Source organism: Podarcis cretensis (genome assembly GCF_951804945.1).
Source record: "Podarcis cretensis genome assembly, chromosome: 10".
NCBI classification, from domain to species: domain Eukaryota; kingdom Metazoa; phylum Chordata; class Lepidosauria; order Squamata; family Lacertidae; genus Podarcis; species Podarcis cretensis.
This window is the reverse complement of record NC_137179.1, coordinates 56,802,741-56,827,622: the sequence shown is the minus strand read 5'-3', so window position 1 is coordinate 56,827,622 and position 24,882 is coordinate 56,802,741.

The following is a 24,882-nucleotide window of genomic DNA, read 5'->3' as shown; positions in this document are numbered from 1 at the left end:
TTTATTCTACACCACAGAATTCGTACAGAGATTGTGTTGCTGCTGCAAACCACCTTAGGTCAGGCCATGATTCACTTGTAGATCCCTAGGGACTTAGAAGTATTTCCTCCATCTGAGACTTATGGCACAGCTAATTGAGGCAGCAAGACATCTATGACTGAATCACACATATTTTTATTTAAATGGTAACCACAAGACAGAGGGCAATTCTGATTTACCCTGCAAGCCCCTGCTGCCCAGATACCTATCATCCATTAGGAGAAGCTGTAGGAGTTTAGGAAGCAATCTGGGTTTATTGTTGCTTGGCGGAGAAAGGAGCCATTGGCTGCTGGAGGGCATATTTAACTGACCAAAACCGAAACCCAGTCAGGGAAGTCATATCTGGAGAAGGCAAAATAAAAGCAAGGAGACGTATTGAGCAAGAAGGCATCATAGAACAACGATTTCAAGTGGTAGACCCACAAGAAAGCTAGTTTATGAACTGTGTTGCTTGCATTTTCCTGCTCTACTACAGAATGTCAGCTTATGCTTCAATTCACAAACAAGCACAATGGAAACTCTAACATTGCCCTTTCTGCTTCCTTCCAGTGTGGACTGAATACTAATGCTACAATACAATCAAGCAAGGTGAAATAGCTTGCTTGGAAACCCTGAGAAAATATGGGCTGGTGCTAGCATGTTGGTGTCATAGATCTGTCCCGGTATTCATCCTGTTGCACCTTTTCCTAAATTGAATCTCTCCTTGCCAACAAGAAAAGTGAGAAAGGTAATAGTAATAGTAGTAATAATAATAAAATCCTTCACATGCTAGCATTTTTTTTTATATTATTTTTTTTTGAGAAGGAGAAAATCAGTTTGTTCTATTCCTGCTGTGTATCATTTTGGAGGTTCGAAAATCAATTTGTGCTTTTTGCTTGCAAGTGCTTCTTTTCCTTGATTAAAAATGTTATAATCTCTTCTGCTCACAGCCAGGAGGTTCTTATATGGTAGTTTAGGAAGTCAAGCTAGGCAGCATTTTGTACAATGGCCGTTTCTTGAGGGATAGAAGCATTTGCAGTCTAATTTGTATCAATATACCCACACTTTTCCATAATGTATACAAAATGGTTTTACAGACATAATTTGCAAAGGTCAGATTTGACCAAGTATACACAGAGAGTGAATTTATATGGTGGGTTTTTTGTGTGTGGTTTCCCCCCCCCCTTTTCTGCACTTGATTGAAACTATTACGTGTTAGGCTGGTGATTCTGAAAGGTCTATCATGCATCAAACGTTTTGCACGGCCTCCAGAATATAAAACAATGTATTTCTGTTCTTGTTAAATTTATTACCTGCCCTACCCCAGCAGGTCCCAGAGTGGGTTACAATGATTTTAAATTCAGGCAGAAACAGATTACAGCCACAAGAATAGGGCGGATCCTGAAAACAAATGTCTCACGTGTCAAAAGGCGAGTGTAAGGAAGTGTGTCTTCAGCACACCAGCGAAGGAAGCAGTCTTGTGATTGCTGCGTTGCAGGGGGTTGGACTAGATGACCCTCAGGGTCCCTTCCAAATCTACAATGATTTGCCAAATGCTAAACAATATGAAGAAGCCAGACGTACCTCTTTGTGGAGAAAATTCTACAACTGACTTCCTCAACCTCGGCCCTCCAAATGTTTTGAGACTACAGCTCCCATCATCCCTGACCACTGGTCCTGCTAGCTAGGGTTCATGGGAGTTGTAGGCCAAAAACATCTGGAGGGCCGAGGTTGAGGAAGCCTATTCCACAACTTAGGGGCTGCCACAGAAAACATCCTCTCCTGCCCAACCTCTGAGCCAGGCGGAACTAGATCAAGTTTTATTTGTGTGTGGCACAATACAGTGGTACCTCAGGTTACATGCGCTTCAGGTTACAGACTCTGCTAACCCAGAAATAGTGCTTCAGGTTAAGAACTTTGCTTCAGGATGAGAACAGAAATTGGGCTCCGGTAGCGTGGCAGCAGCAGCGGGAGGAGGCCCCATTAGCTAAAGTGGTGCTTCAGGTTAAGAACAGTTTCAGGTTAAGAACGGTCCTCCGCAACGAATTAAGTACTTAACCTAAGGTACCACTGTAGTTCATTCATTAAGCTGTCACAAGAATTATACAGAATCCATGATTTCAAGCAGCCCGGTAATTGAAATTTTGATGGCATAATCTACAACTGGTGCCAGTGCCACGCTATTTTGCACACCATGCAAGGTTAACTGCTTGCACACAAACATACCCCTCAGCTGGAGCACTGTAGGCTCCGAACAGGTGAGGGTCACCTGCCTCATCAAGCCCAGATGCTGCAATCAGCATGCAGAGTATAAAAGGGCAACAGAGCTGAGGTGCTGGGTCTGCTCAACTGTTGGTGGGTCACAGCTTGGGTGCGCTAGGATCTCTGAGGGACTTTGGACACATGGATTGACCCTGGGCTGGGAACTTGATGTACTGACTTGCTGCCAGGTAGGCTAGGGGTTCAAGACCATCAAAAAGACAAAACAGATTTGATCTTTCTGTATTTTATTAGGATGTACCGTTGGCAGTGTAAGAGCACCCACTTCTCACTGAGGTCAGTGGCAGTTTGGGGTGTATTGCTCTTGATTTATATTTTATTTAAAAAAACTCATTCCCCTCAGAAGACTCTTCCCATCTCCTAGCATCAGATTTGAGGGCAGAGCTGTTGACAAACCAAGCCAAAAGGACAGGGCAGCTCCTGCAACACAGTTCTTTCCTCAGACAGCTATATATTTAATAATATTTCATGCTGCATGACCGTCTTCACATATCTATCTATATCTATATCTATCTATCTATCTATCTATCTATCTATCTATCTATCTATCTATCATCTTCACATACAGGTCAGCACTGTAGTTTTGCTCACCTTTTGCTTAGGAACATCACTATTGTCTTTGTCCCTTGTTTTCTGGTATTGCCACTTTAATTACTGGAGCAGATATATGCTTTTAGTGTTAATCTGGATAGAACACGACTGCCACAAAATAAAATTAGATGTTCAATTATATTTGGTTACTTTTCAATTCTTCCCAGAGGCTGATGACACTTATTGGATTTATTCCCCACCCCCTCTAACCCTGAAATATGTGGAAATTGGAACTTTATCCAATTTACTAGTTATGGGCTGCACAAAGAGGCAGGATAACCCTCAAGATCATTTTAACTATTGGCCTGATGTGGAACTCCTCTGAATCAGAGATTGTACATTTATCTGAGAATAGAACTTCTCCTAATAAGATGCTCCAGGCTTGAGATAAAAAGCCATGGGGCAGCCATTTCTACTGGTTCTGCATAACTTGGAGCTATAGCATGAATTCACAATTGCCTTTATTATTAAATGTATTTTCTAAATAGTACTGAAGCTGGAGCATACAGTTTTGATTTTAAATAACTGAGCTGAAACTACCCACCATATATATATATATATATATATTCAGCAGTGCTGGAAAGTCTCCTCATTCCAGGGACTTATCATTTACATTGTCTTCCTTTCCATTCTTCTCTTTTGTGTTAGGTAGTGTAATGCTGCTAATACGAATATTTGTGCAGCATTGTGATGTCATACCATTTCTTCTTCTTCTTTGGCAATCACTCGTAGCTTAGTAAGATTGTCTTCCATAAACACGGTTTCAACAATGAGTCCGTAAGTGACTGTGGAGGCCAATTCTGAATCCGCACGTCCTTCCACAGTGGGGACATTGGTTCCCAGGCGGGAGTGTGGATTTGCCAAGCATGTCTTCCTCTTAGCATGTTTCTCCATTGTGCTCTTGAGTTCAAGTGTCTTCAAAGACCATGACACCTTTGGTAAAAGCTGTTCTCCAACTGGAGCGCTTGCAGGCCAGTGTTTCTCAGTTGTCGGTGTTTATACTACATTTTTTAGATTTCCCTTGAGACAGTCTTTAAACCTCTTTCGTTGACCACCAGCATTACGCTTTCCATTTTTAAGTTCAGAATAGAGTAGTTGCTTTGGAAGACAATCATCAGGCATCCACACAACACGACCAGTCCAACGAAGTTGATGTTGAAGAATCATTGCTTCAACACTGGTGATCTTTGCTTCATCCAGTACACTGATATTAGTTCACTTGTCCTCCCAAGTGACATGTAAGATTTTTCAGAGACACCGTTGATGGACTCTTTCAAGAAGTTTGAGGTAGCGTTTGTAGGTGGTCCATGTTTCACAAAGCATACAGTAAGGCTGGTAGTACAATAGCTTTGTAAACAAGCATTTTGGTTTCTCTTTGGATGTCCTGGTCCTCAAAGACTCTGCACCTCAATCAGGAGAAAGCTGCACTCACAGAGCTCAGGCGATGCTGGATTTTGGCATCAGTGTTGACCTTTGTGGAAAGATAACTGCCCAGGTAGGAGAAGTGATCGTCATTTTCCAACGTTACACCATTGAGTTGGATTTGTGGTGCTGCAGAGGGATTATTTTGTACTTGTTGGTGCAGCACTTTGGTTTTTTGGATGTTGAGTGACAGGCCAATCTTTTCGTAAGCTTCTGCAAAGATATTTAGCATGGTTTGGAGGTCATCCTCTGAGCGTGCGCACACTACGTTGTCATCAGCATACTGAAGCTCTATGATGGAAGTTATGGTAACCTTACTCTTTGCTTTCAGCCTGCTCAGATGGAAGAGCTTTTCATCTGTTAAACAGGGTTGTGTTGTTGCCCCAAATCTATTCAATATTTTCATTGCCATGATCCTACACTCTGTCATAGGGAAACTCCCCACCGGGGTAGAAATCATATATCGAACATACGGTTTACCATGATTTTAAAGGGTGAATATTGATGCAATCAAAGTGTTTTTCAGGAATGATGTCTGCCTCACCAAATTTGCTAATTTCTACCCAAACAAATAAAGCTGAAGAGTGCCCTATGTGGCTCAAATCAGGGGATTTTTATTGCTAGAATTTATAATTGCACCCAAGAATTCCAGTTCAACTATCTTTTATGGGGTTGCTGACTCCAGAGCCACATAGTGCTTCCAGTTGTAAAGGCTTCCACATTTGCTTCAGTATGAAAGAAAGTTTAGCCCTCGCAAAGGGAGGTCTACAACGAGCTCACACATTTCTTCAAAGTGAATAAGCCTAGTTACGCAACCTTATGAGCATAGAGTTCAATTCCAAGCGATACCAGGAAGGCCCCATCCCTCATTAATTTCATAAGGGCCTAAAAAAAATTTCCCAGCATGTTCTTGGGGGCTAACTGGATGCTGTGTTTTTAGAGCTAGTTGGGTTATTTTTCTTTTCCTTTATGGTGGTTTGGGTATTTTGGGATGGGTGTATATGTTTGAAATGTTTAATGGATTTAATTTTAATTTTATGGGATTTTGATTTTATACAGCCGTAAACTTGGGGCAGGATTAATCTAATGTGTTCTATCAGTGCAAGCCCTGTGTGAGGGCTTCTACTTCTGCAACGAAGTGCTTGCTATTTTGTTGAAGGTGATTTGAACTCGATTAAACTCCACCCTGAATCAGAGAACAATATAGTCAAGTTTTGCTTTTACGTACCATTGATTTCAGTCAATGCAAGTAGCTCTTTTGCTTTGAAATTACCGAAATGCAGGTGATCTTAACTTTGGATGGATTGTGACCACAAATCTACCTGGAGCGTTTCCATGTAGTTATTTAACATATTGCCATCAAAGTTATGACTACCCAAGGCTAGAAAATTAATGTTGGTCTAATTAACTAAGGAGAGGAGGCAGTTTTTTCTGTGATCTGTAAAGTATTCTGCAGCTGGGAACAGGTTAAAAAAATTAAGATTTCTGTCCATATTATAATAGTATGCTGTATTTGGCCTCAGGTGGTTGGGAGTCTTATGGTGATGACCACAGCCATTTCAGATAGATTAATTTCTAATCTCCGGAGTTAATTTTAGCTAATTTGTTTAAAAGTTTAATTAGTATTATATCTCCACATTAAATTGCATAAGAATCTATTTTTTAAGAAACTCAATTTTTCAGCTGCCTCATTTGAAATATAGTTAATAAGTAGAAAACTCTTTTCAGAAATTAAAGGCACATTGTTGATACAGAAAAGTCGCTTGCATAGTGGCAATATAGTTAATTCAACAGGAAATAAACAATGGAGACTTGAAATCTTTAATTAGTCAATCTAAATAAAATATTTGTTACATACACAAGTAAAATAATAATCCCAGTATGACCCTTCTTTGCCCTCCTTGATGTACAGAACCCATGCATGAGCAGGTCTACATAGAGGGATGATCTCAATAGGCCTCTGAAGACTTTAAGGGAATGAGATCTTCTTCTCCAAACCTAACTACAGGATGGCATGCTGCCCCATTGCAAGGTGCCAAATGATATGCCTGGCCAATGACCACCCATCCTATATACATGTGGGGCATTGTTGCAGTCAAACCAACAGCTCACGCTTTGCCAGATTGGCACTGGAAAGGGCTGAGGCTCGCAAAGCTTTCCTGAAAAAAAAATGCTAGAGAACTCTGTGAAATTGCTTTCTTGTCTGTCTTGGCAGAAAGCTGTAACACTACATACTTCCTTTATGTCTGAGTAGCCTCCTCTTTCTTCATCATGCTTCCAAACTGACCACTCGTGCATCTCTTAGCTCTGCAGCTCAGATAGCAGTTATAAGCCGGCCTCCATTTTGCTACTGTAATTGCTGCTTCAAGACCTAGTTTATGTAAGTAAATACTGCTTTTATTTCTTCACAAAACAATGAGTGGGGGATTGTTATTTTTAAAGTGGAGAAAATGGATAATACCAGGGGAAATGCAGTCTGCCTTAAAGAATCCTGCATTGTTGTTTCTAGAAGGTTGTATCAACCTTGTCTTAGCTTCTAAGCTTAAGCGGCAAAGGATGGGTAGTCTGCTGATCTCACTAATGTGAGCATGGAAAGATATTAACTAAACAATACATAATCTCTTGATGTCTAAATCCATTCCTACCATATACCCTCTCTCATTTGTGGACATTGAATTCTGTGGGTGAGGCCTAATAATCTTCAGATTGTTTTGTCCCAACTGCTAGCTCCATGATTGGGGGGGGGGGGGGCTGAAAAAAGTAGAACATGCAAACTGAGAATACTTTTATGTGCTCTGGTCTTCTTGAGTATTCTGTGCAAAGTGGCAGTGGTCAGATGGTGTGGCCTCTCTTGGTCCTAGGGTGCATGGCTTCCTTGCTCCATTACAGAGCAAGCCATAGATTGAACCAAGCAGAGATCACTAATCTACCGTATTTTTCGCTCTATAAGACGCACCAGACCACAAGACGCACCTAGTTTTTGGAGGAGGAAAACAAGAAAAAAAATATTCCGAACCTCAGAAGCCAGAACAGCAAGAGGGATCGCTGCGCAGTGAAAGCAGCAATCCCTCTTGCTGTTCTGGCTTCTGGGATAGCTGCGCAGCCTGCATTCGCTCCATAAGACGCACACACATTTCCCCTTACTTTTTAGGAGGGAAAAAGTGAGTCTTATAGAGCAAAAAATACGGTAAGTTTACTCTCATTCAGGGCAGTGATTATACTCTCTTCCCAGCTCCTGAATCCTTCCCTAGGCAGTCTAACAGCAAAGGCGCTTTCTTTTACTTCTCTTCATTCTCTTTCCTTTTGTTTTTCTTGCTGAAACCAATCCTGAACTGCTGCAATCTTTCCCCTCCCTTTTCTAGGCAACCAACCCTCTCTTCCCAATGGGTAGCTGGTTCCTTCACATTCTCAGGTGCCACACTCTCTCCAGGGGAGACCTATATTTTTGCCCTCTTCTGGCTGCCTCTCCTGCTCTATGTACACCTCCTGACTTTTTCTAAAACCACGTGATAATGCCATTTTTAGAAAAGCAATAGCTGTGTCTACATCTAAGTATTTTTTTTAAAAGGTTATTTATTTTCATACAATTTAATTTCCTGTCCTTCAGTTCAGTCGGAACTCTCAAAGTGTTTCACAATTAAAAGATAAAGCAATAGAAATGCATAATCAATTACAATGCACAGGAAGTAAAAGCAGCAAATAGACAGGGGGGGGTGGAGTTGGAGAAGTCAGCAAAATTAAAGTTTCAAAGCTGAATATAAAAAAACTAAAAGGAACAAAGGAAAATTGCTGAAAATGGGCTCCAGGCCAGTGTCTCTGGGAAACGACTTGCACCACGAAGCATGTCCTCTCCCTCTTGTTATCTCCCACCTCTACAGAAGATGCAATTACCTGTATTAGGACCAGTGTAGACGATCTCAATATTTTGGAATGCTCATGTAGAGTCTACACTATAGAAGTAAGAAGCCCTTTAGATATCCAGGTCCCAAGCTGTATAGGCCTTTAATGGCTAAAGCCAATTGCTTCTACCAGACCAGCAACAATTAAGCTGAGGACCTGACACAGAAATGCTTTATGAATTAGAACATTTATTGGAGCTTCAAATGCTTACAATCAGAAACGAACCAGGAACTGAAAGATGGGAATTAAGGAAACAACAGGTTTATACAAACATATTATGGGTAAAAGAAGATAATATCCATGGCTGGTCCTACCATTAGACAACGTGAGGTAGCTACCTCAGGTGGCAAAGGCTGGGTGGCTGGGATCAGCAGCAACATGTTAGAGGACTTGAGGGCTGCCCTGAACTCCCTAAATTAGCCTCCTGCCCCCGGTTTCAATGGAGAGCACTGTAAGATACAACTACCAGACTTCTGGACATTGACTAGAGGGTGCTATCTTGTGCTTTTCCTGAGACAGCAATACATCTTGAGATGACTGTCAATGCCAGATGTTTCGTAGCTGCAACAGGGCTGTTGGGATCCAACTGAACCTGCAGAGTCCCCTTTTCATAGACTTCATCCCAAGGCAACAATTATTTCGATATTCAGACAGAAGACAATGAATAAAACATGGAAAATAGGAAGAAGAAAAAGATACTCTGCTGCTGACACTGATGCTGGGAACAAAGATCATGAGCTCTTATCCATTTTATCCTGTTTATGAATATCTGAAATATCTGGAAGCAGATCTAGGTGGCCGCTGTCCTGAAAAGATGGACTCGGACGGTTCCCAGAACGACAATGCCTATGTTCTTGTGCCTATATGAATGTTAGGGAAATGTATTCCCTTTCATATTGCTTACACACACCTCGGCCATAAATCTCTTTAGTCTCTCACTAGCTCATATTCCCATAAACATTTCATGCAGTTTTCACCTGCTTTGTAAATCACTCTTTATATTAGCAAGGAGGGTTTGCAGTGTGCAGGGAGTATTAGCAGCAGGAAGACAGCGCAGGAGTAGATGACTAAATGGTAGATTCCCTGTACATTTGAGGGGAAAAATGTCGGGGGCTTGAAACGCTGCCAGACTATTCCCCTTCTCCCCCCACTTCCCTGTCCCGCAAACACACAATAGGGTTCAAAAGCGGTCTACATGCTGCCATGAAATTTTGGCAGCAGTCATATGCACACAGAACCCTTCAGGTGGATAGTGCTAGGCTGAGAGAGAATGGTGGAAGAGAATTGGAATAATCCAGAATGGATGGTTTTGATAACAAGGGGTGACCCTTTACATTTTAAAAGTTTGGGAGGAGTAACTGATCTTGGAGGATGAAATTCCTCTGAGGACAATGCCCCCTTCACCTGCAAATATTTTCATGGATTGTTATCTATTCACCCCATTGAGACCCATGGGAAAGTTGTGGGGGCTGCTATACAGTTAACCAGAATAGGGGGGGAATGTAGGACAAGCAGTTTCATATAACTTAGCTTAACTAATGCATGAACGGGTTAATGCCAGTCTTACTTAGGTCACTTCACCCCCCACCTTCAGGAAAAGGAAGTTGAAATATACTCTGAGTCGAGTGTGGATTTCATGCTCTTTATTCAGCTCATAGTAGGGAGGAATGGAAGTTCCCCCAGAATGTCTGCTTTATATACATTATTTACACAATGGGCCTCCATGTTATTGGCTAATTCCGGGATTCTCCTGTAGGCCAGTCAGGTTGCAGATTCACTTCCACCTGGAGTTGGATTGGGTGGCTCCTGCAGACCAATCAGACTGCTGCATTCTGAATCCTATTGTTCTAGGACCAATCAGACTGCTGCATTTTGGATCCTATTCAACTCAGTACATAACAGAAGTCAAGCCTATTGTTCCTTCGGTCTACATGGGAACTCTGGTGTGGAAAGGCATGTGGGCTGGTTGATCCAAGCTCAGATCACATGGCCTTCTACAAGACATTATTGTGTTCCTATACCAATAATTTGGCAACCTTCACCACTGTAATGAGCCCAAGTCTTACTGCCTGTGTTTTCTGAATGCTGTATGGAAGAGCACATGAATTTGACTTGTGGGGAGTTTGTAAGTAAACAGATTTTAGCTTTCCAAATGTGTGGTCTTTTCCTATGCAGGGAAAGTGGGAAACTTTGGAAGGAACTCACAAGGGCATATTTTAAAGGTCTAACAGCCTATATTGCCACACTTTACTTTGCAGCATATTTTGTGATTTTAAATCTCAGCTGGGGTTCTCCTAGCAAAGTGTACTTGCCCCACATCTGGATCTTGGCATCCAAGGAATTCTCTTTTTATACCTATATTTTTCATTGCCAATGAACAGGGGAGAGCTCATCTCCTTCTGTGTATTCACTAAGAATCCAACCATTCACAAGGTCTCTTGTGTGTTATATGCACATCCTCCCCTCAGTCTTGTGCGTGACATTTTCAGTCTGCAATCTGTTGAATGGTGTGTGACTGGTTGAATCATCACCAGCGCTGGTGATAAGGCCTTAATGACACAAACAATTTCTCCAAATGCAGTCACTCTGAATTAACAATATCTGATGTCTCAATTAAGATTTTATTTTGTTAAGTAAAAGAAAAATAATCTAAAAGAAAAAAACACACACACACAAACTTATGCTTTATTTTAGAAATGAGACATAGGATTTGAGAGAGCTGACATAGATTTTAATGACTGTAGGAACTTAGCTTGCTATGTCCCTCATTTTGCTCCTTAACCCCTTTAGCCTTTTGTCTAGTGTCAGTTTGCAAAGTATAAGACAGCCATCCCAAAGGAAGCATCAGCAGTAGAAAGACACTATTGCCTTCCTAACCTCTTGTACTCTCCATCTCATCTACATCCTGAAGCTGGCTGAGAGTCTAAATGATTATGGAGAGAAGGAGAGAGAGAGAGAGGCTGTTGAAAATTGAATTTAAGGATATCCAGTGCAGATATTAGTTCTACTGCATGCACAAGTACGCTTGACCATCTTGTTTCTGGTTCCCTCCAATTTAGTTTTTGTTGGTACATGTTTGCACAAACTACAGTGGTACCTCGGGTTAAGTACTTAATTCGTTCCAGAGGTCCATTCTTAACCTGAAACTGTTCTTAACCTGAAGCACCATTAGCTAATGGGGCCTCCTGCTGCCGCTGTGCCACCGGAGCACGATTTCTGTTCTCATCCTGAAGCAAAGTTCTTAACCCGAGGTACTATTTCTGGGTTAGCAGAGTCTGTAACCTGAAGCGTATGTAACCTGAGGTACCACTGTATTGTGCTTGTTGACACTGTGTGTGTGGTTGGAAGCACTGTAGAGGTGAAATTGACAAGGAACAAAGCTTGCCAGTCTCAGTGCATATATGCAGGGTAAAACTTGCTGGTTCTCTTGTGAGTTGGTGTTCTGAGACAGTTTGATCCTTAAGTATGTATATGTAATGCTAATACTTCCTTACTGAAATGTGTTTATAGGAACTACAAAGCAAGAGCTCCTTTTTAGTTTGATGCCAAATAGCTCCCTCTGTGCACCATAAGGAGAATAGCTCTTTAACACCAGTAATTACAAAAAACAGATCTATTCATCCACTGTTCAGCTCGACATAGATATTAATAAACACAAACCACTAAATGCCCCAAGTCTCCAGATTTACCCTGGACCAATTCACATCCCAAGGTTTCTTAAATAGTTGCAAATATCATATGATGGATTAAGTAAACATGGCTTTCATAGCTCAGCTGGGGTGGACTGCAGGTTTTTTGCTCCAACCTATTGATGAGAGTGACGGGATGTGTGAGTGGCGCTGTGGGTTAAACCACAGAGCCTAGGACTTGCCGATCAGAAGGTTGGCGGTTCGAATCCCCGCTACGGGGTGAGCTCCTGTTGCTCAGTCTCCGCTCCTGCCAACTTAGCAGTTTGAAAGCACATCAAAGTGCAAGTAGATAAATAGGTACCGCTCCGGCGGGAAGGTAAACGGCGTTTCTGTGAGCTGTTCTGGTTCGCCATAAGCGGCTTAGTCATGTTGGCCACATGACCTGGAAGCTGTACGCCAGCTCCCTTAGCCAATAAAGTGAGATGAGCGCCGCAACCCCAGAGTCGGTCACAACTGGACCTAATGGTCAGGGGTCCCTTTACCTTTTATTGATGAGAGTAAAAAAAAACTCATTTGAGAACCACTTCTTTGACTTGCTGTGTGAATTAGCTTCAGGATTATATTTCACTTTTCATCACACCACTTCAAATGATAGTTGTTATACAGGGACTTCCCATCCTGTAGGTCAATATTTTAAATAGATGCTAGTACACCCATTGGCTTCTGTGTATCTGGTTGAATTTGGTTTTTTTTAAAAAAAATAATAATAATAATTTTTATTCATTTTTCAAACACATAATAAAAACAAAACACAAAACAGAAAGTCAAAACACAAAACAAAAACATACAAAACATTTAAACAAATATAACTTCAAAATTGTATTTTCATACACCTTCTTTCCTTCGACTTCCCCATACCTCCCCATCCCTGCATCCTTGTTTTATGATTCTTTAGCAACCCTTTGGTCAATTTATCCTGATTCCCTTTCATTAAATTTCCTTTAGTTTTTTAGTTACAGCTGTAATTCTGTTTCTTACCCCTTGACATCTTAGCATTCCTCAATTTTACAACAGTTTTTAAGGTATATTTTAAATTTCTTCCAGTCCTCTTCCACTGTCTCCTTCCCCTGGTCACGGATTCTGCCCGTCATCTCAGCCAGTCCCATAAAGTCCATCACCTTTGTTTGCCATTCTTCCAGAGTAGGTAGTTCTTGCATCTTCCAATACTTCGCCAGTAGAATTCTTGCTGCTGTGGTAGCATACATAAAGAAAATCCTATCCTTCTTTAACACCAATTGGCCAACCATGCCCAAGAGAAAAGCCTCTGGTTTCTTAGGAAAAGTCCACTTAAGGACTTTCTTAATTTCATTATAGATCATTTCCCAGAAAGCTTTAATCTTCGGGCAGGTCCACCAAAGGTGATAAAAAGTACCTTCAGTCTCATTACATTTCCATGGTTGAATTTGGTTTTTTGTTTTCCCCAGCTACCAAACGCAGGTGTTGAGTTTACTTGAGCAACGCGACTTAGGACCATCCTTTTCAATAAGCTTTAGTTCTTTGTAGAGCCAAGGCTCCAATTCTAACTTTGATTCTCACTCTTCCTTTCATTTTAAAATGTTCAGTCATTTTTCTTCCATTTCACAGCTTGATATTTCCCACTTCTTCTTTAATTCATTAATTTAATAAAGTAGAAACGAAATACCCTATGATCAAAAGCTCTTATTTCATGTTGGGGATTATCATCCTCTGTCCCCATGCCAAATCCTTGAGTTTGACAAAGCCTGCTTTTAATTTATAGCACAAGCCTAACTAGTGTCTACTTGGAAGTAAATCCTATTACGTTTAATGGGACTTACTCCCAGATAAGGGGGTTAGGATTGCAGCTTTAATGCTTCGTGCTGTTTAGAAATTTGAATGGAGGGGTATATGAAATCACTTTAACTGTGATTTAAAAAATAATGGTCTGCCAGCAACCACAGTGAAACAGCCCCATATGCATCTGCTCAGGGTACAAAGCCATGGAAAGCAGAGGAAGCCATCTTAGCCCATTAGAAATAATTCAAGAACCACAACTGGGCAATAAACACCTTTTTCAAGACAAGCCGAAATGTCACAACACTTTGGTAATGAGATTATCTCTTCTACTTCAGTGTTGCTGTCTTAGCCCATTGCTTCATTCCTCCAGCAATATGAGCTAATAATGGACCTTCATTGAACATTAAGAACCAAGATATCTCATGGTGTGTTTTTTTTCAACATTTGGGGGAGGGGCCGTTGGAGGATTCCACCCCCCTTCTCCCTCTTCAAAAAGAATTTTAAGAAATATGTCTTTTCATTTTACCACCCACAAAGTTGCCTGGAGAATATTGGATCACTCAAAGCATGGATCACTTAGTTCTACCTTGATCAACTCTTTGCTAGAGGATGGACATTCTAAGTATCAGAATCACTTACAATGCTAAATTACCTTAAGGGGAACATTTAAAGGCTGAATATTTCTTCATGGAGGAGGAGTACTTCCAGTTCTACAGCTCTAAGTTTGGTGTGAGCACCAGGAAAATTTTATTTGTGTTCTATGAAACTAAAAATTCATACATACGTTGATTCCAGCTGGACTTCCTTCAGATAAAGTTGGAATACAACTGTGAACAAGCTAATCAGAAGTATGTCCATATAACTTTGTATTTCACAGTGATCCCTAAAGCCTATGTCAATTATCTTTGTTTGAAATGATTCCTTCACAACATGAACAATCGCTCCAACAATAACTTCACAATGGCAGCTTACTGCAAAAACTAATCCATCCAATACAACATTATTATTTCTTTGAACCGTTGCCTGTCAATTTTGCAGTACCTGGTGTGCCAAGATTTAAAAACAATCATGATCAATTTTATATTTCTTCTTCGGTGTGTCAATAAGTCTGGGATCATTTTCACATTTTGTCTAGGATGAATGCAAATTCGAACTTTCAGTGGAAAGCTATTATATTTGACAGAGGAAAAAGTCTCCATGCCTTACGCTACAGAGAATTAATCCAGGGTTTTAAAAACAAAATAAAGATATATGTACAAAAAAGTATACTATTAAACTAGAAAAAAAGAATAAAGACAGAGTATGAAAGGACAAATTCTTTGAAATTCGTCTTCAAACTGCAAAACTCCATTGAGAATATAAATGGCAAACACAGTAGCAAGCCCTTTCTAAAAGTATAACCACAACAGTTTCCTTTAAATTCACATCAGATATATGTTGTTTCTTTCTTGACAGTTGTTATGAGGCCCAACATGTATTTAAAAAGACATTATTAAACAGAGAAAGGAAGCTTTCACTGAATATGAATGATATGGAATTATTTTTGAAAATGTTTGAATTTTTTGAAAGTTCTGAGAACCCAACATGGCTATCCACCCATTTCTGAAGAAGTTTGTACACACACACACACACACACACACACACACACAAGATTGGAGAGATCTTTATAAAGACCATGTTAATAAGTCTATAGATATAGTGTGACAAGATGTGGGCAAGGGACATGAATCCGTTCAAGGCAGAAAAAGTAGAGTTGCCCCCTCAAGATTGTATTTACTTCTGCATAAAATTTGTGTTCCCCTTGGCATGCTTATACAGTGGTACCTCGGGTTACATACCCTTCAGGTTACAGACTCCGCTAACCCAGAAATAGTGCTTCAGGTTAAGAACTTTGCTTCAAGATGAGAACAGAAATTGTGCTCCAGCGGCGCAGCAGCAGCAGGAAGCCCCATTAGCTAAAGTAGTGCTTCAGGTTAAGAACAGTTTCAGGTTAAGAACGGACCTCCGGAAGGAATTAAGTACTTAACCCGAGGTACCACTGTATCTCCTCCTTTTTTCTCAGTACCCATCATAGAAATATACTGCCTTACTGAGTCAAGCCACTGGTTCACCAAGCTCAGTGTTTACACTGACAGGCAATGACTTCAGGGTTTCAGGCAATGAATATTCCCTGTCCTGTCTGGAGATGTCGGAGAATGAATCTGGAACCTTCTGCATGAAAAGCAGATGTTCTACCACACCTCACTTGAGTCCTCTGTTAACTTGTTCAGCAGTTGCGGCCTTGAATTTCAAAGACTTGGGTTCAAACCAGCCAAAGACTCACTGAAATCTGGCTCAAGTGTATCCATACTCACCTCTGTCCCTCGCAAATGTCATGAGGCACATCACTGTTTAACTTCAGAACACAGCCTGCTATTAATCTAAATAGAGCGCCTGGACTAAAATTGTCTATCAAAAACTTCACTTGTGGTTTATCATCACAACAGCTACTCACTTTGGGTTTTAGTAAAGCCAAACAGTCTAATTTGTCAGTGCCTAAATGATATTGAGTGTCAGAACAACTTGGCCTCAATAAGGAAATTTTGCCCATGGTATGACTATTTTCCACCTTCCCATTTCGACACTCTGGCCCCCTATCTGCATAGCCTAGCAATTCTAAAATATAGACGCGTTTTTACGATTCCAACAGATTCCATACGAAAAATGCTTATGTCCCTGTGGAGATGGCAGTACCGAATCAGTGGCGCATGCACTCTGGCTTGCATTCTTTATAAAGACTTGAGGAATAAGGTTATCGCCCCTCTTCTATTGCCTATTCTGGGTCGCCCAACCACTGCCACAGTGTCCTTTCTCTTGGCAGATCAAGATGAGCAGGTGACAGCAAAAGGTTGCAAGGTTTTCAGCTGGGGCAATCAGAATAAGGTCCACTGTTTGACTATTGATTCAAAACCCTAAAATGTATTTTATATAGTTGACTTTTTATTTGTATTCTTTGTATATCATATTTGAAATACACTCAGAGTCCTGATTTCATGCTCTTTATTGCAGCTTGTAAAACAGGGATTGAATTTTCCCCAAAACCTCAGGCTTTTATATACATTATTTACACAATGAGTCCAGTCTGATTGGCTGATTTTACTTCCCTCCTGGAGCCTGATTGGGCTGCTCTGCAGGCCAATCAGTTGTCGCATTCTACGATCCTACCAGCCTGATAGGTTGATTAACTTCCTCCTGGGGTCTGATTGGGCTGCTGCTTGAAGCCAATCAGTTGTTGCATTCTAGGATCCTACTTGCATATTGTTCTAGGATCCAAGCTTAGCACATAACAGTATTGCTTTGCTATGGCTGATGGCTGACGCAAATAAAGATTCAATCAATCAATCAATCAATCAATCTAAATAGAACATTACAGGGTAATGGTGGGCACATCTCTGCAATATATCAATAGTACATAGAGCTTTTTGAATTCTGGAGTTGCTTCATTATGGACTTAGATCATTTCACTTGCATTGTGCTTCATTTTTAGATCCCATGTACTGTATTTTTCCATGTATAAGACTTTGCTATTTTATTCCAAAATCATGTTCAAAATTAGGAGTCGTTTTATACATGGGCAGTGAATTGTGGGGGCGTGGGATTGGTTGCGAGTTGGAGATTGTTACTGGTGGCTGCTGTTGTTGCTGATTGGCTGTCGCTGCGGCAATAGGGCGGGCAATCTGCTGTTTTTTTCTGCAATGAGACAGAGGATAGGTTGTTTTGGTGACGCATTGTCGGTCTGGCAGGTGAGCGATTTTTGGCATTTCCCCCTTTAAAAAGCTCAACAACTTTGGATTCCCCCCCCCCATATTTTCTTAATTTTGAGTCCCCCAAAATAGGGGGCATGTTATAGATGGAAAAGTACGGTATACGAGCAAACAAATTCAAGTTGGTTGTGTATATTTTCCCAGAATGACTTGGTTGTGTCAGTTACTGCAGTGCTAAAAAAAATCCTCTTGTATTTTTTCCTGACCATTTCTCCATCAATAAGGCAAGAAATTGCACTCAGCTATTATTAAAAGGGGGAGAAATAAAATCCCCATGGGTAGGGTGCAGTGTTTTTTTATGCATTTGCTTTACTTTTGAGATGGCAAAGGAGTTTTTATGAGTTTCATTTTTATTTCCACAAATTATCCCAGTGGTGGTCTCTACTCTTCAGTTAAATCCCAGGGGAAGACATTATGAGGCATTTCCTTTCATGGGGCTTTGTTTTTTCTTTTCAGAAAACATGGGTGCTTGGGGAAGCTTCAGAGTTCTGGCTATATATATATATATATATATATATATATATATATATATATGAAAGAAAAGCACATAACCACTCTGGGTTGCTTCACAGTGATGATGCAAGTTTAAAAACATCAAATTCTAAATGAATTCTCAAGCACTCTGAGGTGCAAAGATGGAAGGCTGTTTCACAGAGGAAGAAAACATCTGAGAAACTGGAGGATAGTTTTACTCTGCGCTAATTTGAGCCCCTGCACATGTCCAAATAACCTTGGGGCAAACTTTCTCACCCCGGGATAGCTGTGGCAGTTTGTACAGTACCATCCTGCTAACTGGCAGGGAAGATTCCACACACACACACACACACACACACACATCAGTAATGTATAGAAAAATATCTGGTAGAATGTGCAGTCATAATTTGTGTGCTCTGTCATGTGAAATATCACTCTCTATAACAGAGAAAATCTGTAGGGTTTTTTTTTGTAATATATGCTGCTTCCAGGTTGATTTGTTTTTTAAAAAACCCAACAGAATAAAAAAAACGCAATACAGAAAATATAATCTGAACAAAAATCACCCTAACAATGTACAGTGGTACCTCAGGTTACATATGCTTCAGGTTACATACGCTTCAGGTTACACACTCCGCTAACCTAGAAATAGTGCTTCAGGTTAAGAACTCTGCTTCAGGATAAGAACAGAAATCGTGCTCCTGTGGCATGGCAGCAGCAGGAGGCCCCATTAGCTAAAGTGGTACCTCAGGTTAAGAACAGTTTCAGGTTAAGTACGGACCTCCGGAACGAATTAAGTACTTAACCAGAGGTACCGCTGTAATGGTATACATACTTTACAAGTTCAGTGGGACTTACTCCCAGGGAAGTGTGTACCAGGATAGGAGTCTAAAACAGCTCAAGTTTAAAATCCTAGGAAATGTATTCAGAAGTGTGCATGCTTCTGATATGGGAACAGTTTCATCATCTATTGGAGGGGGGAATGAAAAATATCTGTTTCAGGGAAGATTGAAAAACAGTGAGAGACTTGTTCCTTTTGTCTCATCTCCATTCCCAACCTCCTGGTTTAATCATTTTGGAATCTGCTCAGAATCCTTTACAAGACAGAAGATGCTGTGCTTATCAGGCCACTGCTTTGCTTTGCTGAAGCTATGGAAGCTCAATAAAGCTGAGTTCTTTACATTACAAACAATTTCACTGCTAACTCACTCATTAATAATACTCAGAATTTCACCGGGCAGCTCATTAACACCAGGGTTCTTCAGTGCCACTGCTGTTGAAACATTTTTCTGCAGCCACATTCTACCATATTTGTAAAGGAATAATGCAATACCAAAGTCTCGCGCCTTTTTTTGTTTTGTTTCCTCCCCCCCCCATCAAGGACTCATTGTTGGTGGTATTGTTTTCGCTAAAGAACACCATCTCAAATATTCCTTTAAACAATGCACAAAGGCATCTGCAGAGTAACTGAGCTTTAGAAGAAATCAGTAGGATACATTGCCACACATTTGAAATAAGAAGTTGATAAATGTGTGGCATGACAGAGTGAATAAGAGATATATAATGAGAAGCTGTTTTCTTGCCTGAAAGAACACACAACAACAACAAAAACAAAAACAACACAAAATGTCCTCAATGGAAAAGGAAGTCTAGAAAGTGTTGGTATTTTTAGTGTTTGTTTTCAACTGGTTTACAAGAATAAAAGGAGAATTGCCTGCGTGCCTAGATACAGGTTTGGGGGCAAATACTCTGAGTGAGACAGCCCCAACAGAGATTTAAAATCACAAAGCATGCAGCAAAGTAAAGTGTGGAAATATAGGCTGTTAGACCTTTAAAATACCCCCTTCTAAGTCGCTTCCAGTGTTCCCCTTACTTCTCCTTTAGCGCAGAAAGACCACAAACTCTTCAAACTCTTCAAAGGTCACACAGGAAAACAAACATGACTTGCTAAAGTCATGGAGTCTGGGCCTGGAGTGATCAGCCCAGAAGTCCTTTCTAGCTGGATTCACATGGTTGGAAGAGAACAAAGGTTTTTGATAATGCTTCCTCCCAAGGTGAGGGGGTATGACCTAGTTAATTCTAGCAGAACTGCTTACTCTATGGTCTTAACCCCTTCCTGCATTAACTAGCACTAAGTATGCTGGTTGTATGAGGCTAATATTTATCCCACAGGGACACGGGTGGCGCTGTGGGTTAAACCACAGAGCCTAGGACTTGCCAATCAGAAGGTCGGTGGTTTGAATCCCTGCAACGGGGTGAGCTCCCATTGCTCGGTCCCTGCTCCTGCCAACCTAGCAGTTCAAAAGCACGCCAAAGTGCAAGTAGATAAATAGGTACCGCTCCAGCGGGAAGGTAAATGGTGTTTCCATGCGCTGCTCGGGTTTCGCCAGAAGCGGCTTAGTCATGCTGGCCACATAACCCGGAAGCTGTACACCGGCTCCCTCGGCCAATAAAGTGAGATGAGCGCCGCAACCCCAGAGTCGGTCACGACTGGACCTAATGGTCAGGGGTCCCTTTACCTTTTTATTTATCCCACAGGAGTGCCTGGTGTGCTCTGGTCCATGGGGTCATGAAGAGTTGGACACAACTAAACGACTAAACAACAGCAACCAATTTATCCCACAGAAAGCACCAAAGAATGCAAATGCTTCATTGGTGCTGAAAGGCACTTAGTAAGTTACACTGTGCTGAACTTTGTAACTCCTTTGTTCTGGAGATCTAAAGCACTTATTGTCTGCTTGGCATTCATATTGTGTGTGACAAGTACTGGAGGGAAAATGTTCATAAATATATCATTTAAACAGGTGTGTAGTATTCTTTGGTATAATAAAATTGTACAAAAGGGAGGGCAAAAATCAGTTAATCAAGGGTAACATGAATGCACAAATTGATATTGATATGTTGTATTTAAGAGTGGCTGAACCTGGTCCATTAAACCACAGCAACCCTGACCACCAGCTCACTAATATATTTAAAAGGGTCAATAGAAAAAAGAAGCATGTCAGTTTATACCTGTACCCAACCAGCCATGTGTTGTCAACAACATATCATCTTAATGTTCTCAAACAGTCGTGATGGATGAGTCCTTTCATTCTTTATTATTATTATTATTGACATACAGTGCCATCTCTGATTAAATTATGGTGACATTCTTTTTCTTTTTTTTGTAACATGCATCAAATGTTGCCTCCTTAGGGTTGCAAGATCACAGTAGAAAACAGTTCACAATAAAAATATAATTGCGTGTGGAGGTCCCCAAGCCACCCCTCAAATAATTCACAAATCACAAGTAATTTTAGTTTAAGGTTTTTGGCACTATTTTGGCCACAACTTTATTAAAATACATAATCTGTGAGTGGTTGCTTAGCCATTGGTTATGACTATCTGCCTGGGACAAAACTGACTTTCCGAACTCCCTCGGAAGCCAGTGAAGGGGAAACAATGTTGGGGATCAGTTGAGCTGAGCGACAGTCCCTCACCCCTCACCCAACCAGGTCCCCAAGGCTTGCCGGCCCTGGTCCCATTTCAGGGATTGGACGAAATCGTGGCAAGCCCCAGGATTCCTTTAACAGAATTCCCTTCCACCACCATTGGAGGGGCAGGCACAGCCTATCCTGACCCCTCCTCCACCAATTTTTATAACCAATGCCTAACCGCAACCTTACAAGTTGTGATGAATTGCTAAGTAGTAGGCAAAAACCAAATGGCACCAGCCAATCAGCCAAATAGACAAAATTCCTACTAGGCCCCTGCCCCAATGGCAGACGACCCCATGACAGGCATAGCAAGGTCAACCGGAACACAGGGTGGGCGGGCGGGCGATCTGATGCACTCTGTGAAAGAGAAAGCAAAAGCAGAGTGCCCCCAATATTTAAAGCCTTTAGTCCCACCCACCCAATTTGCAACATGCAGTTTGCCCCAGCAACCCGGTCAGCCAATCGTTGCTTCAGGCAATAACCATTAACCTGCCTGGCAACAGAGAGTTGGCTGGCAGACCCCACCGCAACCCGTGCTCTCATTTTAGGGAGAACACGCTTTGTTTTCAAAGCAACAAGAATAGGGGAAACAGCAGCAGTGTTGTTTCAGGCTGATGACTCTTGAAACAGAAGCATATTATGTTGGCAGGGACATGGATGACAGGGAAGAGGGGGCAAGATGGGTTTCTAGGGCTAAGAGCTCTTCATTTTGGGTGCCATGACAGAGGAAGGTGTTTCCTGCACCTTCAACTTTGCTTCAGCTAGTGATAAAACATGCAAAAAAAGAGCCCCTCCAACTGACCTCAGTAGATGCACAGGATTCTAAAGGAGAAGATTGTGGACCTTGAATGAGTGCCACTCTGTGTGGGGCAATGTCTTTTGGTCTCATGCCAGGCTTGATGCCTCTAAACAGCAGCTCCTGGAGCTGGGCCTTTGTCTTCCCAACTGTGGCTTCATAATCAAGCTGTTAATTGTCTCCTGAATGCATTCCCTTAACCTCCATTTAGTTTCAGCTCTTGCTGCTTTTCCTCAAGTTCATGACCCAAAGCATAATTAGTAGTTGTAGTGACAACTCATTGGATCTCTTATGGTCTGTTTTATTGTCGGGGCTGGATGTCTTTGTTAAAAGTGAGGAATATCATTGAGGCAGGCAGATATTGACTTTCCCCGACACTTCCAAACAGAGTCACAATGCTTTGAGACACAGATCTAAACTTTAGTCTCCTATAGAACCATATTGCCTTTGTGGGCATCAATAATTGCCAGTGGATACGCTCTCATCATTCGCCCTACAGCAGAGTCACATTGCAATGAAACATGAGAACAAAGAGCAGCGTGAATAATTCAGTTATTTAGTATTTGTTGAATAGATTTTTATTGACAGCTTAATTTTGTTGCAGACGTCGGAGAAAAATACATGATGACGGCTGCAATGCAGCCCCTGTTAGGAATTCTTAAATTCTGGTGAACTCACTCTGTCATGCAGCAAAATCTGTCTACTTTGTAAGTAAATCTGAGTTCCTTGGCAAGTGTGTTTAGGACAGCAACCTAAATTTAATCCATATGATCCATTTAATTCCATTTTAGACTTTGTCTTATTTAAAATCCATGCTTGCAGTGATCAGAAAAGGCATGTTCCACGTCATTTGTGGGGCAAGTGGCCAAACAATACACGTACAGTGGTACCTCGGGTTACATATGCTTCAGCTTACAGACTCCGCTAACCCAGAAATAGTACCTCGAGTTAAGAACTTTGCTTCAGGATGAGAATAGAAATCGTGCTCCGGCGGTGCGGTGGCAGCAGGAGGCCCCATTAGCTAAAGTGGTGCTTCAGGTTAAGAACAGTTTCAGGTTAAGAACGGACCTCCAGAACGAATTAAGTACTTAACCCGAGGTACCACTGTATACACCATTCACATCTTTTGTATGATGAACTCTGGTGTCGTGCTTTGTACGATGCACTTGAGAAGAGAATGAAGTGGGTCAAGGGAGGGAAGCATTTGGCCTAGAGGGTGCCCCAAGGCCTGACAAAAAGGAACATTTGGCTCCTGCGCCTGTTGCAGAGCACACCCTATGGTGCATTTCCATCTTCCATTTACATGTCACTCACATTGCCCTCTGAACAAAATCCATTGTAAAATTTTGCACAGCAGTACCCTCCTTCATTTGATTTGATTCAGTTCTGGATATAATGCATTGCCTTCTCAACCACAAAGGGTGATGGGCGTAAATTTCTAAGTGGCTTTTTAAAAAAAAACAAAAAAAAACACACTATAAGAACATAACCCAAGTATTTCAGGCAAGATTCGGATATTTCTTCAAAAGCGGTGGCATGTTACCACAGAATTACACAAATGGGAAGGTGAAATGTCACAAGTTTGAGATGACAACATCCATTCAGTGGTGAACAAGCACAGGCTGATGTTTCAAGTAATGCTAAGATGATAATATTCTTTATATATAAAAAGTACTTCTCTTTAAGCTCTATATGCTTGTATTCTGACTGCTTCTTCAAAATGACTTTGGCCTTGAATGATGATCAGTCAATCAAGTGAAGCTTTCCCCCAGTTTTTTTTATAACCCCAAACAACCAAGGAGCTGAAATTTTCAGGGGGAGATTGCAGTTTGCCACCCAACTTCCGTCTCCCTGCTCAAAAGTTTATTTCTGAGCTGCCCTCCCACACCCAGGAGAAAAGATTTAGGTGTCTACAGAATCACAGGACAAAAGAGAGAGGTTGATTCTACATCATACACACAGGGGCGGGGTTCTGTTTGGGTACATGCTTTTCTTCCCAGTAGCTGGGTAAAGCAGCTGAAGGGCAGTTTTTTTTTGAAGAAGTACCACCAAAGACAATAGGGTTAAGAAGGATGCTCCCCGCCGAATTCTCTGATGCAGGTTGCTTTATCAGTAAATATAAGAAAATAGTCTGTTGTAGAAATAAGATGTTATGTGGCTGCATGTGGTAAAAGAAAGAAAATAACATGTGGGTACTGGGCAGTTGGGATGCGGGTGGAGCTGTGGGTTAAACCACAGAGCCTAGGACTTGCCGATCAGAAGGTTGGCGGACAGGGTGAGAGCCTGTTGCTTGGTCCCTGCTCCTGCCAACCTAGCAGTTTGAAAGCACATCATAGTGCAAGTAGATAAATAGGTACCACTCCAGTGGGAAGGTAAACGGCGTTTCAGTGCGCTGCTCTGGTTCGCCAGAAACAGCTTAGTCATGCTGGCCACATGACCCGGAAGCTGGACTCCGGCTCCCTCGGCCAATAAAGTGAGATAAGCGTCGCAACCCCAGAGTCGGTCACGACTGGACCTAATGGTCAGGGGTCCCTTTACCTTTACCTTTACTGGGCAGTTATCCTCTAACAACTAGGTGTTGTTTAACTTCAGGCCTGAGAAGAAGAAACTGTGACTATTCCATAAATGTAGAGAAACAAAACAGCTCTTATTAAGGACTGTTGTCTGGCTCATTGGGT